The following is a 17,816-nucleotide window of genomic DNA, read 5'->3' on the forward strand; positions in this document are numbered from 1 at the left end:
AAAGTACTGAAAAGTAAGTACATAAAATACAATCTATAAAGATTATAAGATGCTAGATTATGATAAGTAAGATGAAAATCCAGCTTAACATTTGTGCACTAAGTTCATCAAATGCCTGTCTTAAGCAAATGCTGTTTGTTTTGTAGGAAAAATACAGAAAAGGGTTCAGGTCAGTCCCTTAAAATGTGACAATATCAGGCTTGACTCAAACATTGCAATCAAACCTTGTAAAATTAAAGGTGCATTCAAAAATATACACTTCCTCAATTGATACTTATTGGTAAAAAATAATATGACAATAGAAAAAGAATGCATTTACCAAATGTATTTAGATTAGGACAATATGTGATTCAAATATTGATTTAGTGCCTATTTTTGACACCTTGAGATTAAAACATATGGAGACAAATGAAATTTGCAGTAATTAGATTATTTTATTGTGGCGATGATATAGCCTAATCTTAACAATGTATCATCATATTATGCAAATGTTAATATCTGTTGGTATTCCTATATTAGCCATCACCAGTTTGGTTGTCTGTATCTGTGTCTGAAAGTCCTACAGGATCTTAACCTGGTCACTGTCAACCTGCCCCAGGGGGCTTATTCCACTTTGACCTTGGTACTCCCATGCCATACTGATGTTCCTGTATAGGGCTGGGTATCATCACTGATTTCTGTAACTGATTCAATTCGATTGATTCAACTCAATTTGACTCAGACAATCAGAAATTAGGGTATAATTCTGATCATTTATCAGTACATATCCATATTTTTATATCCATGTATAAAAACAAAGCCGACACTGTGAGTAAGACTTCATCAGATTTCAGCATCCTGGTAGGTGTGCGTACTGTTGGGTGAACAATCCACACTTTGTATTTACATCTTTTTGAGGAATGTGTTTACCTGCTCTCATTTGCTGTTTCAGCTGTTTGGTTGTCGTTGAAATAGTTCCGTGTGCTTGAACCTGAGATTCTGGCGTTTCAGGTTTGAATGAATCGATATCGTATCATTCAAACTAAAATCTATTTGAATCGGGAAAATCGATTTTTTAACCCACCCATTATTTTAACCCACCCCTATGCCTGTATACCATACCAGCCACTTAGTCATGGCATTCCACATATACCCTGCCTGCTAGCATCTTGCACCCCTGCTGTTATGAGTTGGATTGTCTCAGGGGCATCTCTGCAAAGCCTGCACCTAGGGTTTTGCTTGCTCCTGTGCTGCCATCATTAGTGCTTCTGTGCTATTTTTCAGTCAAGCTTTCTCCAGCCATTGGTAGGATTGTTCAATATCACCAACGTTTTTTATGTGCCGGTGGTATTGCTCTGCCTCAGACTGAGTATTCAAAGCACCTAGCCAGAGTAACTGCCCTTTACGAGCATCAATGTTTGTCTTGTCCTTTCGTTCAGATTATATTTGCCAGCTGTGGATAACACGACAGCTCTCGTAACACCTCCAACACACACCTGTGAGCTAAGAAAGCAGACTTACCTGAAGCTCATTTCCAGATACTCATCCAAAAAGTCTGTCATATCGCGAATGTGGGTATGGATTACTGATTCATGATTCATGTGTGCTCCAGTTGCTGACTGATATATAATGTTATATTCTTGGACAATGTAATACATGAGTCTGTTTTCTACTGTAGGCAACAGAAGATGGCCAAGCTCAGAAGATCGGTGGTTTGACCTCTCATTCCCTTGACAATATGCTGAACCACAAAACAGCCTAATTTGTAAAGTCCGTGTTTTAAATGTTGCCAATAAAGTACTGTGTTGCATGGAGTTACCCCTGATTTCTTTTTATTTTGTTTCAAAGGATCCAGGCTTTCTTGTATTTTTTTTGACATGGTCTTGAGCAATTGTTCTCCAGGCTATTGCACTTTTCAAATCTAAGCTGTGCTGCCTTGTTCTTTTTAGAAAGAAGGTGCTTTCTCCTGGCAACCTTTCCAAACAGACTGTACTTGTTCAGTCTTTTTCTAATTGTACTGTCATCAACTTTAACATTTAACTTGCTAACTGAGGCCTGTATATTCTGACATGTTGCTCTAGGGTTTTTGCAATTTCTCTGAGCACTGTGTGGTTTAGTTTGGCATGGATTTGCAGGGATGTGCACTCCTGGGAAGATTGTTATGTTTACATCTACCTTTACAATTTTTACCTTTTTGGCCACCCAAATAGAAATCTTCTACCAGAACTATCAGGACAAAATGCATGCCACATACCTTATTTAAAAGCTGTCATCTTCTAGCTTTTAATATTCCATTTGCTTTTATTCTCACCTCCTTCTCTTCTCTTCTTCTGAAGTTACACTGCAGCCATGGATTAGAATAAATAAATAAATAAAAATAAAATCAGATTTGTTTGCAAAATAATAAAATCTCTCCCATTAATATATCTATAGTACTCTGTTATTACACAAAGAAGAATTTTAGAGAAATTAGAAAGCAAGAAATTTAGAAAGCATTACATACTATGCAAATGATATGCAAGATTTCTAGACCAATTTTATAGTGTGATTAGTCTTTCTTAACTGAAGTTTCTGAACACTTTGAGAGCTTTCTCAAAGTGATGAATTTTGTCTGTTACATTTAAACAGTCTTGGCAAGTGTCTGAAATACATGTGCAGTGTGTAGCAAGCAGCAGTAACTAGACATTAACTCAGTTATAGCAGTTGTGACAGCAAGGAAACATTACATATCAAATATTTAATCAGAAGCAGGTACTCTTTAAAAGATCCTATCACCCACTGGCGATATGTTCCACTAAACCTGTACTATCGACAATCAAGTTCCCAATTAAAACAACACTCTGAGTAACTGATGCAGGTCACATTTAAATTAGACATCAACTGAAATAGTTGTAACTTTTGTAATTGAATGCTAATTAAAAGTGTCAGTTTTTTATTTCAGTTTGACCTCAAGCAACGAATGAGGAACTGAGCATTACTTGACATTTATCTCTAAATTGATTTATACACAGACCAGCTGTACAGCTCTAAAGAAGGCAATGATTGTCATCCATCTATTGACCCAGTAATCTGGTTTATTGGGAAATATGTTCCAGGGATGGATTACACAAACTGTGGTAAAAGGCATTCATTGTACAGAGAGGATAAATTCTATAATGACTTTACAGATCCACCATAAGTTGGTCCAATTACAAGAATAACAAATAATTACTTGGTAGCAGTGTCATGTGAAGGCATAGAATTATGAGTTAGAAAAAAATGTTTTTCATAACTCAAGTAAAAGTAAATTATCACCTCTTTGTCCACACTCGATGCACCAAAGTCTGGTGACAGATGCAGAGTCACCAAATATCATCATAATACTAAATAAACCTTTTAGTTTAAGCTATCCATAAATGCCCAGGCACATGGAAACCAAGGCAGTTAGTGTGGACCAACTGGAACGAACCATGTCATATATGTATAAGGACCTATATCCAATGGGTCAGAATGCCAAAATTCTGAAAAGTTAGAATATTGAGGGTACTGATCAAAACATTACATGATTTTAATTTGGCCAGTCTCTCATTAAGACCACCTTCTTTTGCACCACTGCAATGGAACGATAAAAAAAAAGTACAAAGTATATGATTACATTACAATTATCTACACCATTTAAATGGCAGTTTAGCTAAAGCAGTAGAGCACATGTGTCAAAGTCAAGGCCCGCGGGCCACATCCGGCCCGGTGTAGATTTATATCCGGCCCGCGAGATCATTTTATATAGATGTATTATTATTGTTATGCATGGCCCGGCGATATGAGGCGCTAATAACACACAAACTACAGATCCCATAATGCAGCGCTGCAGCCTCCTTGCTGAACGCTAGGCTAACTGGGAATATTCCCGCGTCAATCAAGTCAAACTTCTGTTATTTCGAAGCTAGCTGCTCACAGTGGTGGAGAGAAAAGTTGATTCTGAAAGCAGAGCCTTTCAGCGCCAGTGGGTGACTGAATATATGTTTACAGACATTGCTGGTAAACCCGTGTGTCTTATTAGTGAAGCTAATGTGGCTGTAATTAAGGAATTTAATTTAAGACGGCACTATGAGACAAAACGTCAGGATAAGCTGAAAAACCTAAATGCAGAAAGTAGAAGAGCTAAAGAAGAATCTGACATTTCAGCAGATGTTTTTCACCAGAGCAAAATCACAAAGTTGTGTGAAAGAAGCAAAAACTTTATTGCATACTCTCTTGCTGTGGATGAAAGTACAGACATGATGGACATTGCACGGCTGGCCATCTTCATCCGTGGAGAGGAAATATTGAACATTAAATCGATGCATGGGACAACGACAGGAAAAGACATTTTTAAAAACGTATGTCAAAGTGTAACCGACATGAAACTGCCCTGGGACAAACTTGTTGGACTTACAACAGATGGAGCGCCGGTGCTGTGCGGTGAAAAAAGCGGACTAGTAAGTAAAGTAAGTAAAATTTTATCACAAAGTGCTTTACAGATATAACAGATTAAAAGACAAAAAACAAACAAAGTTAACAAAAAGCAATTTTAAAAAGATAAGTTTTTAGCTTTTTTTTTTAAAAGTAATCAATGAATCAACGGATCGTAGGTCCTGAGGAAGGGAGTTCCAAAGTCGAGCGGCCACAGTAGCAAAAGCTCTATCACCCCTAGTTTTCAGTCTCGTATACTGAATGACAAGTAGGCCCTGACTACTCGACCTCAGAGACCTACTAGGGGCATAGGGCTGCAAAAGTTCAATAATATATGGTGGTGCTTGTTGTCGAAGAGCCTTAAAAGTTAAAACCAAAATCTTAAAATGGACTCTAGATTCGACAGGAAGCCAATGTAACTGCTTAAGCAACGGTGTTATATGTGAATATTTAAAAACTTTCGTCAAAAGTCTTGCTGCAGCATTCTGAACGATCTGCAGACGCTCCAAGGAACCTTTGTTTAAACAAGTAAACAGGGAATTGCAATAGTCCAATCGTGATGAAATAAAAGCATGAATAACAATCTCGAGTTCGGTATAGGATATTATAGAGCTCAATTTAGAGATATTTCTTAAATGATAAAAGCAGGACTGAACAAGAGATTTAACATGACTATCTAACGTAAGAGCAGGATCAAGGATAATCCCTAAGTTCCTGACAGATGGTTTTACAAACGCTGAAAGAGGACCAAGAGCATTTATTATACTGGGTCTATGTCTATCTGGGGCACATAAGAGGACTTCGGTTTTGTTATCATTTAGTTGGAGGAAGTTTTCAGCCATCCAGCCTTTAATGGTTTCCAAGCACACATTTAAAAGCCGCAGCTTAGAAACCTCCTCCGGCTTAAAAGATATATAGAGTTGGATATCGTCCGCATAACAATGGTAACAAATATCCTCAAAAGGGCTCAGAATGTGCTGGAGAGGGAGTAAATAAACTAAAAACAGTAAAGGCCCCAGCACAGAGCCTTGTGGCACACCAAAAGACAGAGACGCAGAAGATGATCTATACTTAGAAACTGCCACAGAGGAAAATCGGTCAGTGAGATACGAGGAGAACCATTTCAATGCAGTCCCAGAGACACCGACCCAGTATTTCAACCTGTTAAGTAAAATAAAATGGTCAACAGTATCAAAAGCCGCCGTAAGATCCAACATTAAGAGAACAGAACAATTACCTGCATCACTTTGTAACAGAATATCATTAGAAACTCTAAGAAGGGCTGTTTCGGTGGAATGGACTTTACGAAAGCCCGATTGAAATTTGTCGAAAATACTATAATTATCTAAGACTGCTGTAAGCTGCTTAGCCACGATCTTCTCTAAAATCTTAGCGATTACCGGAATTTTTGAAATTGGTCTATAATTGCTAGGGAGAGATGGGTCCAGCATAGGCTTTTTTAACAAAGGATGAATAACAGCAGTTTTAAAATAGGCAGGGACTATGCCTGAAGCCAAAGAGGTGTTAATTATAGTAAGAATGCAAGGACCAGTAGAGTAAAAAACATTTTTGAATAATGATGCAGGTAACACATCAAGAGAGCAAGCGGATAATTTTGTTGCACTGACTATTTTTTCCAACTCTGGTAGTGAAACAGGTGAAAAACCTTCTAAAACAACAGGCCGAGCTGGCGTGGGAGCAGACAGCGCAGACGCTGAAAAAGACAAGTTTTTCCTTATGTTACTGATTTTTTCTAAAAAGAAATCAAAAAAAGTTTCACAATCTTCAACAGAGGAGATAATGGCGGCAGGTGGAGCAGGAGTAATAATATTAGTAATAGTATCAAATAAAACTTTAGGATTATCTCTGCTCTTTGTAACCAACTGAGAAAAGTAAGCAGCCCTCGCAACTCTAATAGCACTGTTAAAGGAGGCTAAAAGATCCTTTAAATAGAGGAGATGAACATTTAAGTGCGTTTTCCTCCATAACCACTCGGCTTTATGACAATTTCGTTTTATAAGACGAATGTTGTCATTTAACCAGGGTACAGACTTAGAAACAAGCACAGGTCTCATTTTAATCGGACAGATTTCATCTAAGATCGAAAGACAATGATAATTGAATAGATCTATAGAAAAATCAACATCGTTTTGTGGGGATAATGTTAATTTAAAATCAGAGAACTTCTGTGCTGTGGAGGGGTACGGGAAATGACTGTCCGATGAACAGGAGACATAGGCTTGCAAAAAGACATATTAAAAAAGACACAATAATGGTTAGAAATAAAAATGTCCTTAGAACAAATAAAATCAATATTCAGACCCAAAGAAAAGACAAGGTCCAGTGTATGGCCTTTGTTGTGTGTGGGGCCAGATACATGTTGGATAAAATGAAAAGAGTCCATAATGCTGGTAAAACCCCTAGCAAAGGGGTCGGACTCATCATCGATATGTATATTAAAATCTCCCACAAGAAGCAATTTAGACAACCTCATAGTAGAGGACAGAAAATCACTAAACTCAGCTAAGAACGAACTGTTTGGGCCAGGAGGGCGATAAACCAGTGCACAGTGAAAAGGATCCTTCTTTCCGATTTTGATGAGCTGCAGCTCAAAAGACAGAAAGTGTCCAACTTTCACTGGACGGCAGTCTAAACGGCTCCGATATGCCACCGCGAGGCCTCCTCCACGACCAGATCCTCGAGGCTGGCTAATGACAGAGAAGCCGTTTGGGCACATTTCAATAGTAGACGAATAATCCGAACCCCGTTGCCAGGTCTCAGTCAAAAACAGGAAGTCCAGATTTTTAGAAACAATAAAATCGTTAAGCACAAACGATTTATTCGCCAAAGATCGGGCATTAAAGAGCGCCATAGACAGCGGGGTGAAAACATTGTTTTTGGTAGAAGCTCGAGTTTCTCGAGCTAAAGGGCGTAAATTCCCGAGATCAGAGCCTTCATGTTCATATATTCCACTCACCGAGGGGATAAAAAACCAGTCAGCAGAAGAGTCTGGATGAACCCTTCTGAGATAACACGACCTCGGAGAGCCAGGCCCCCTGTATCCAAGTGGGGCCTTGGGAGACGGGTTCCTCTCCATATAGCTGTCATGTGCGTAGGCAACAGAAAACGCCCGACATCGCTTTCTAATCAGCCCCCGCCGCCAAAGGAGCCTAAACTTCACCTGGATGCCTGATCTCTTTCCTCTTCTTCTCCGTAGTCTACGGGGAACGCTGAAAGCGCTGGCCGAAGATTCAGTCACAGGCAGAGGGTGGAAGGTACCAGAGGAATGCGGGAAAAAGTGTGGAGAATGGAAAGTCCCACAAAAGGAAGAGGAAAAAACATCTTTGGCCGTCATTGACGAACGGATGGATAATAGCGTCAGACGGTCGTAGACCAAGGCAGCCAGAACATCATTAAAACAGTTAAAAAACAGCAGAGTAGATAGAAAAAACACAACAATAGAGCGAAAACAGCTACACCCGACAGCGGCGCCATCATGCCGGAGGTCCGCAGGATGCGAGTAAAGATGCAGGATAACTGTACCGGTGAGTTAACAGCATATCACTGCATCACACACCAGGAAAGGCTGTGTGGTAAAGTCCTAAAATTGGAGCATGTAATGATCACCGTAACGCAGACCGTAAATTTTATCCGAGCTAAAAGTTTAAATCACCGTCAATTTCAGTCTTTTATGTGGGAAATAGATTCAGAGTTTGTGCATCATCATACAGAGGTCCGTTGGCTGAGTTGGGGAAAAGTTCTCAATAGGGTTTTTGAGCTCAGCAAGGAAATCTGTCAGTTCATGGACATGTATGATGCAGTGAAGGCGTTTCAAGTGAAGCTGTCACAAATGCACCAGTGCAACCTGCCTTACTTTCCCTGTTGCTAAGTAATGTTGAACCAAGTCAACGGACTTTGCTGAACTGCACCTGTGCAGATTCAGATGGAGCTGCAGTGTAATGATGCACTCAAGGGAAAGTATGACCCTAAACGGCCCGCACAGTTTATTAGTTCCATTCCTGAAGCAATGCCCAGCTCTGTCTACATGCGGCTCCAACCTTGTGTGTGCTTTCATTTATTTTTTCTGGGGTTTTGGCAGCATGTTCATATTTCTAACTTGCATAATTTTGACAGGATATATTTTTATGAAGAGCAAAATATTTAAAATTAAGTTTATTTAATCTGGAATAATATTCCTGTCTGTTTTTATTCATATTTATGTCTAAAAAACATTGTTTTAGAGTGTTCAATAAATGTTTATCTTGTTTGGCCCGCGACCTAAAGTGTGCCTTGAGTTTTGGCCCCCTGTGCAATTGAGTTTGACACCCCTGCAGTAGAGCTTCTTTTTTCAACTGTTTTTTAATGCGCACATAAAGAGAAGAAGTTGACTTTGACTTCAGTCAAAAACACTGAGTTTAGTTTTTTTTTTTTACTTCAAAAGGAACAGAGAAGTGTGAAAAGATCAATTTATGCTACCAAAGTTAACTATTGCAAAATCACTTTTTTCCTCATGCATCACATTCAGAGTTCATAATGTGTGTAAATAGCTTCAGGCTGTTCTTCCATCCATTTGATAGTCTTTGCCCTGCTACATCAAATCTGGCTTCTTATGGCTTCATTTATAGATGATGAGGCGTCAAGTGGAGGTTCTGCCAAGGGCAGATGAGAGATAATTCTTCCATGAAGGCTACATACATTTCTGTCTACTGTATAAGTAAGAGTCACTGTTTGTATTTGAATGCATGTTGTATACTGTTGAAACAAAAGCTGGAACAAAGGCCAACGTGCGAATAAAGCAAAGAGGCCAATTGGTCAAAAAGAAAACAAAGCAGCCACGTTAGTCCCTGCACCACTGCAATGGTGATGCTTAAGCTACTGAATCACTTCACATCACAAGAATAGATCCTATACTTGTGGATGCCTTTTTTAGACAGCTTTCCTTCATTCTAGTGATGGGATTTCCGGCTCTTTTTAGAGAACCGGCTCTTTCGGCTCGGAACCAGATCTTCAGGTTGTTGTGTTGGTAAATTAATTTATTATTAACATTAATATAAAATTATGCACAAAAGGAATTACTAATGTAAAAAAAAAAAGTTGTATTTATATATTTTTTATATATAAATATATCGGTGGCCCCTAGAGACAAAGCACATGCAAACTCCAAAGCACATTTCTAGTGTGGCACACCCAAAATGCATGGCCACTTTTGTGTTAATCATTTAATTTAATTTATTTAATTTGTTTATCAGTTATTTTCTGTGGCAATTAATATTCAAAATGACTTTGGTAACATGACCAATTTAACCAGTATATTATTTTGTCGCATGAACTGTACAGAAGGTACAAAAAATGGAGCAACACCTCAGGTGGAACTATTATTTCAAGGCAGGTGCAACCCAGTTGCTTTAGGGGGATGGACTTCCGCCCACTATTCAGATGCAATCTGAGAGGCAAACCGAGTGCACTGTCTTCATTGCTCCTGAACTTTACCTGTATTTGCAGGTTAGTACCTGGTAAAAAATACTACCACTGTTTGTTACATAGCAATGTTTCATCTCCATGCTAAGTTGTAAAGAAGTAAGACAGTACCTGTAACACTTATGGGCACAGCCGCACGTTTGACCCACATCAGTCTGAGACAGCGGGGTCAGGCTGCGCAGGCCGCTAGCAGAAACGTCGCGGTAATGTTTTGTATTGTGGGTCGTGGCGCCCAGAGTATTGTCTTGTAGGAATCAGAATCAGAATCAGAATACTTTATTGATCCCTGGGGGAAATTATTTTTTGTTACAGTGCTCCATTTTAAACCAACATTAAGACAAGACAGACAATACGCTAACTAAGAATAGTACAATATATACATATATATATACATACATACATACATAAGTCACTTATAAATAAATATTTGGAAAAGAAACATGTGTAGTTGTAGCAGCAAACAGTGTGTTAAGTGGATGCGTTGTACAGGGAGATGGCCACAGGCAGGAATGATTTCCTGTGTCGTTCAGTGGTGCTTTTCGGTAATCTCAGTCTCTCACTGAACGTGCTCCTGTGACTGACCAACATGTCATGGAGTGGGTGGGAGGTGTTATCCAACATTGTCTTTATCTTGGACAGCATCCGCCTCTCCGACACCACCTTGAGGGAGTCCAGCTCCATCCCCACAACATTGCTGGCCTTACGGATCAGTTTATTAAGTCTGTTGGCATCTGCGACCCTCAGCCTGCTCCCCCAGCATGCAACAGCATAGAGGATCGCACTGGCCACCACAGACTCATAGAAAATCCTCAGCATTTTCTGGCAGATGTTGAAGGACCTCAGTCAGGAAAGTCATTCATATAGATTTATTTTCTTTTCATTATGAAGGTTGGTACTCCCGCACACTACTATTTTATATAAAGTTTATGATACAAAGATGTTTGATTGTTAAAGTGTCATTGAGGTTGGGAAAAGTATAAAGCTGTTTAATATGTGAGTGTTAATGACATAAGATAAGATAAGATCTTATCTTATCTTATCTTAATATGTGAGTGTTAATGACATGTGAAATAGAAAGAAGTTGCCCATGTTATGCAAAAGTGAGTTTCATCTTCAGTGTGCTGTAAATGATGTGTGTTTATTTTTGCTCAATTTCAGTATTCAGAACCGGTACAGTTGTCCACTTTAATTTCAACCAGATAAGAGTGTGGTTTGCTTTAAATACAGTTGTATATTGCTGTAAATTCATTGTAGAGTACAGTGGCTTTCAATTGCTTAAGCAAGAGCAGGTGTGTACTTTTGTTTTGCTTTGACTGAGCGATCACATGAAGCACATGTAAAATAGTGGAAAGTGTAGAGTGTGAATCCATTTATTTTTCTACTTGTGACTTTGGAAAAATGGACAGATATGGACACTGTGACTGGAAGAGTCATGCACACATGGATATTGTTAATGCTGTTCATGTTTATTGAAACTTGAATAAGAGATGCAATCTGAGAGGCAAACCGAGTGCACTGCTTCATTGCTCCTGAACTTTACCTGTATTTGCAGGGATTTCTTCTTTGTTATTGTGGCACCATTCCTGGGGCCCATAACACTAGCGTTAACTGAACTTCAAACCAGAGCTACCTAGATCACTTAAATTACACAATTGAAAGCATATGTGTATTGTTTGTGTATTTATACACAAGCGCTCATATATATTCAAATGATTTAAAAAATTATTCATTTACCTGTTACTACCACACACCAAATCCGGTCATTGGTACTTCCTGAGTTGTGTAGCCACCAGGTAACAAAAGCTCAACACTGCGCCCTAGCATCCTGGAGCACTTCTGTTGTGTTTTTACGTGTTTACGTGCTTCGGGGTTTGTACGTGCTTTGTCTCTAGGGACCACCGTAAATATACTGTAACGATGGTTAAATGTTATTTTACAGTGACATGTTGGTTTTCTCTGCACACTGTTGTTATTTCTTTAAGATACATGTTTGGTTGTGCTGCAGGAAAAAGGGAGTTAATGTGTGCAGGAAGGGGAGGGGGGTCCTTTTTGTTGTGTGACTGTGCGGGGCTGAAGTGAGGTGTTGTACGAGAGCACTCTCCCGGAGTTAACGGCCCATTTGCCTGTGTTGCCGAATAAACGGACAAACTGAGATCCAACCATCTGGTTCTTGTGAACGTTACACTGGTGTCAGAAGTGAAGAAAGAAAAAAAAACACCGAAAACGCCCGACACCCTGTTGCTGGCGACGCTGACCGTCACGAGACACGAGGATGTTGCCGGACAAGATTAAGAAGGAGACGGAGGAGAGGGAGGTTCGCCCGTGCTCGCCTGCCCATAGAGTGAGGGAAACGGCGCTGCGGCTGTCTGCTGAGGCTGTCTGCTGAGGCTGGATTTTCTCCAGGTTTGACTAGGCTCGGGAACTTTTCGCACAGTGGCCGCGATTCCGGTGGGAGGGAGTCGACCTTGCTTGGCGCGCCGTCACGTGATGTAAACAAACATGGCGGTGCCCAGCAAGTTGCGGCGAATATAAAAACGCCTAAGTTCAGCGGCAAGACGCCACGGGAAGTGTTTATTGCACAGTTTGAGCTATTAGCCTTTGCAGCTGGCTGGTCTGAGGAACATAAAGCTCTCCAATTGGCTTTGTGCCTGTGTGAGGATGGAGCTGCATGCCTGCTGCTGCTGACCGAGGAGCAAAGGAGAGATTATAATGATCTGGTTGGGGCACTTCAGAGGCGCTTTGGGTAGTATAACCAACCACTGCTGCTGAGGTCGGAGTTCCACAACAGACGCAGATTGCCAGGAGAGCCCCTTCGGATTTTGGCCCATGAAGTCGAGTGTCTTTGCCGGAGGGCGTATGACAGCATGCCACCATCAGTGAAGGCGGAGTTAGCTCGGGACCAGTTCCTGCAGGCCCTGAGCCCTAAAGAGCTCCGTATGCAAACTCAGCTTGCTCGACCGACAACACTCAGTGCAGCCCTGGAGCTAGCGTTGGAGAGGGTGATGCTTGCAGGATCCTCTGGGGGTGCTGATGACACACATGTGGTGAGGGCTATGTCAGCACCTGTGGAGCAGATGGAGATGCCAGCGGGCCTGTGCAGTTTGGTTCAGACGGCTTCTCTGCAGTCACCTTCCCCTCGGGCCGGCCCACGCCGCCGACCACAGAGCTGCTGGGGATGTGGACAAGTCGGACACCTCATCAGGCAGAGCCCCAAGCTTGCAGCGGTTCAGGGAAACGCCCAAGGGCCCGTGTAGGTGGGAGTACACGGGCCAGGGAGAACGACATCCCCACACCACCGCCATTTCCACCCGGTGCGGTCATCGCTGTGGGCTGGACCCAGGTTGGCGACTTTTGCCATGTTCCAGTGATGATTGCGGGGGTGTCCTGTACGGCCCTTCTGGACACGGGGTCCAATGCAACGCTGGTCCGACCCGATGTCGTCCCAACCGGAGATGCTGTGCAACCAACTAATGTGCGACTTAAGACTGTGACCGGTGATCTGGCCCCAATTAGAGGGAGGGGAGTGTTCCAGTTTAATGTGGGGGACCTCGGTGTGCCTTATGCTGCCTGGGTGGCTGATGTGCCGGACGCCTGCATCCTTGGGCTGGATTTTTTGCGAGCCATTGGTGGTGTACTGGACTTAGGCAAAGGCTTCCTCATACTCCCTGATGGGAAGAAGGTGCAGCTTATTCCTCCCCCAGTCTGCCCAGCATCTTCCGCGGCGTCCACCTCCACCTCGGAGACCCCCGCAAACCCGCCAGCAGAACAGCAAGCGTGGGAGGAGGAGAGGCTCTCCGCAGTGAGGAGCATCTGGTCAAAGAACTGTGAGGGGCTGACTCCACAGCAGCAAGAGAGTCTATGGCAGGTACTAAGAGAGTTTAGTGACATTTTTGCCCTGAAAGAAAGTGATGTTGGCTTGACACACTTGGTAGAGCACGTCATTGAGACCGGGGATGCCCAGCCTATTAAAGTGCGCCCCCGCCGCCTGCCCCTGGCTCATCAGGAGGCTACTGACAGAGAGTTGTGTGAAATGATGAAGGCGGGCATCATAGAGCCATCTGATAGCCCGTGGGCCTCCGCTGTGGTGATGGTGCCTAAGAAAAAAAGCCCAAGGATGCGTTTCTGTGTGGACTACAGACCACTCAACAAAGTGACGAAAAATGACTCTTACCCCCTTCCCAGGATTGATGAGTCTCTCGATTTAGTAGCCGGATCCTCCTGGTTCTCCACCCTGGATCTGCGGAGTGGCTACTGGCAGGTGCCACTATCCCCTGAATCCAGACCGAAGACAGCCTTCTGCACTAACAGGGGACTATGGCAGTTCAAAGTCCTGAGCTTTGGTCTTTGCAACGCTCCTGCTACCTTCGAGAGGCTTATGGACAGTGTGCTGGCTGGCGTCCCACGGCAACGGTGTCTGGTTTACCTGGATGATCTTCTAGTACACGGGAGCTCCTTTGATGCTGCCCTGGATGCCCTGAGACAAGTGTTGGGAAGGGTGGCGGCTGCAGGCCTGAAGCTGCACCCTGACAAGTGCCACTTCATGAGGAGGGAGGTGGAGTTTTTGGGCCACAAGCTGGGTCATGAGGACATCAGCACTTTGGAGGAAAAAATTGACACCATTACTGAGTCGCCCACACCAGCGGACCAGAAACAGCTCAAAAGCTTCCTAGGCCTGGCATCTTATTACAGGAGGTTTGTGAAGGGCTTTCCCTCTATAGCCGCACCACTCTTCCGCCTGCTGCAGAAGGACTGTGACTTCATCTGGACCCAGGACTGTCAGCAGGCATTCAACACCCTCCGCAGATCACTGACAGAGTCCCCAGTCCTCGCCCCCCGGACCCCACCCTGCCTTTTGTTCTGGACACTGACGCAAGTAATGTGGGGCTGGGAGCTGTGTTGTCGCAGGTTGGGCCGGAAGGTGAGAAGGGGCTGGGTCCTGAACAGGAGTGAGCGGCACTACTGTGTCACACGACAAGAGCTGCTGGCCGTGGTGGCAGGGGTGAGACACTTTAAGTGCTACCTGTGTGGCACATCATTTGTTATCAGAACTGATCATGCTGCCCTCCAGTGGCTGATGTCTTTCAGGGAGCCAGAGGGACAGGTGGCTCGCTGGCTGGAAGAGCTCCAAGCCTTCAATTTCACTGTGGAGCACAGAGCAGGGACGCACCTCTCTCGCCGCCCATGTGCTGCAGCTGGCTGCTGTTACTGTGAGAAGCGAGAGGAGATAGAGCGGGAACTCACAACAATAGACGGAGCAACACAGCTCGCCTGCAGGGCTCTTCTGGTGGTGGATGCAGCGGAGTGGAGGGCACGGCAGGAACAAGACACTGACCTGCTGCCAGTCCTGCAGTGGCTGGAGAGGGAGGAGCAACCCCTTTGGGATGAGGTCACTGGGTTTCCATCTGTACCAGGGGGCTGTGGGCCAAGTTTGCAGCTCTCAGGCTGAAGGAGGGGGTGTTGGAGCGTGCCTGGAAGGATCCTGCCACAGGGGAGGAGAGGTGGCAGATTGTAGTGCCAAGGTCGCTGAGGTCAGCTGTGCTGGAAGCCTGCCATGGGAGCACTGGCTCCGGCCACTTTGGGGTCTCCAAAACCCTCCGCCGCCTCCTCCAGGGCTACTACTGGGGTCAGCAGTGGAGGGATGTGGAGGACTTTTGCCGCAGCTGGTGATGCATGTTCCTCGCACAAAGGGCCACAGGACCAGTCCCGGGCTCAGCTTCAGCAGCAACCAGCAGGAGCTCCAATGGAGCGAGTAGCTGTGGACGTCATGGGCCCATTTCCTCGTACAGACAGAGGAAACCGCTATGTCCTTGTGGCCATGGACTATTTTACCAAGTGGCCGGAAGCATATGCCATCCCAGATCAGGAGGCTGAGACTGTCGCTGATGTATTAGTGGAGGGGATGTTCAGCCGCTTTGGAACAGCAGAGACCCTCCACAGTGACCAGGGGTGTAACTTTGAGTCCAAGGTATTTGCTGCCATGTGTGAACGCTTTGGGATTAAGAAGACCCGCACCACCCCACTTCACCCCCAAAGCGATAGACTGGTGGAAAGGTTTAACAGGACGCTGGCCCAACAGCTAGCCATCCTTACCTCAGAACACCAACGGGACTGGGACTACCATCTTCCCCTTATCCTCATGGCCTACAGGTCGGCAGTGCAAGACTCCACCCAATGTACGCCTGCCCTGCTCATGTTAGGGAGAGAGCTGAGAACTCCTGCAGAGTTGGCTTTTGGGAAGCCCCCGGACGCGCCAGAGGCGCCACCAGGCCGGAACTACGCAAGGAAGCTGCAGGACCGGCTGGATTCTGCACATTCCTACGCCCGGGAGCAGCTGGCGAAGGCAGGCCTGCGCCAAAAGAGGAATTATGACATCACCACTAAGGGGAGGCACTTCCGTGCTGGGGAGCTGGTGTGGGTCTACAGCCCAAAGAGAAAGAAAGGACGGTGTCCTAAACTGGATAGCAGCTGGGTGGGGCCCTGCAGCGTCCTGGAGCGAGTGGGGGAAGTTGTTTACAGGGTGCAGTTGCCTCCTAGAGGGAGGAAAGTGGCGCTGCACAGAGACCGGATGGCCCCCTACAGAGGGCAATCCCTCCCCTCCTTCCCTGAGGGATATGTACAGAGCTCCCATGACCCTGCACAGAGGGACCCCCGGCCGGAGCTGCGTTCCCCTCCCTCGGACTCTTCACCTCAAAGCCCCGAAGCTCCGTGTACACCCCAGAGGCTCAGGAGGTCAAGGAGGGAACGTAGGCGACCACCCTGCCTCAGAGACTGTGTTGTTCCCTCGGGGACGAGGAACTTATTGCTGGGGGGGCCGTGTAACGATGGTTAAATGTTATTTTACAGTGACATGTTGGTTATCTCTGCACACTGTTGTTATTTCTTTAAGATACATGTTTGGTTGTGCTGCAGGAAAAAGGGAGTTAATGTGTGCAGGAAGGGGAGGGGGATCCTTGTTGTTGTGTGACTGTGCGGGGCTGAAGTGAGGTGTTGTACGAGAGCACTCTCCCCGGAGTTAACGGCCCGTTTGCCTGTGTTGCCGAATAAACAGACAAACTGAGATCCAACCGCCTAGTTCTTGTGAACGTTACAATACTTTTATTTATTCACTCCACATAAAATGTAATAAATAAATCATATAGAGCTGGGCGATATAAGATTTTTTCATATCACGATATGTTTTTTTCATTTCAGGCGATAACGATATCTATCACGATATAAGCCAAATAACTATATTTGTAAGATTTAAATGTGCCGTTGCTCACAAGTAAAATGTGAAATAATCAGCAGCTTGTTTTTATTTAAATATTTATTTCCCATAATAAGTTCAACAGGGTAGATGTACTTAAGGAACATGAGACTTTTTCAGATAAATAAAGGCAAATATTGCAAACTACACAAAAGGCAGCCGCTAAAGCGTTTAAGTTTCAAAATAGAACAAACGAAACAGACTAAATTGTCAATTCCACTTAGAAACAAAATATTAATTCTAAAAATAAATCTTAGTTTGTTTTACAGAAGAACAGACAAAACTGACTAACTTGTCAATATCAAATAAACTGAGAACTAAAAGGAAATTCTCAATCTCTCCTTGTTGTATAGCTTAGCTTTTCAAACAGTTTTAACAGTTACTTTAGTCTGACAAAAGCCGAATGACGAATTAGCGCTTCCAGTCAGAGACTGAGGCTACGTCCACACGTACACGGGTATTTTTGAAAACGGAGATTTTCCGTTTTTGTTTTAAAAAATAATCCCGTCCACACATAAAGGCAGAAATGAAGGAAAACGCTGCTATGAACATGCCAAAGCAGCAGGTGGCGCTAGATTCCTAACCGTGCAGAAATGTTGGCCAATCAGAAGTCTAGAAGCCTCGGTGGGAAAAAGTAAACAAAGCTGGGGCATAGAAGCAGAACCGAGTCGTATGTGTGGAC

The sequence above is a fragment of the Rhamphochromis sp. 'chilingali' genome (genome assembly GCF_963969265.1).
Source record: "Rhamphochromis sp. 'chilingali' genome assembly, chromosome: 18".
Classification (NCBI taxonomy): Eukaryota; Metazoa; Chordata; class Actinopteri; order Cichliformes; family Cichlidae; genus Rhamphochromis; species Rhamphochromis sp. 'chilingali'.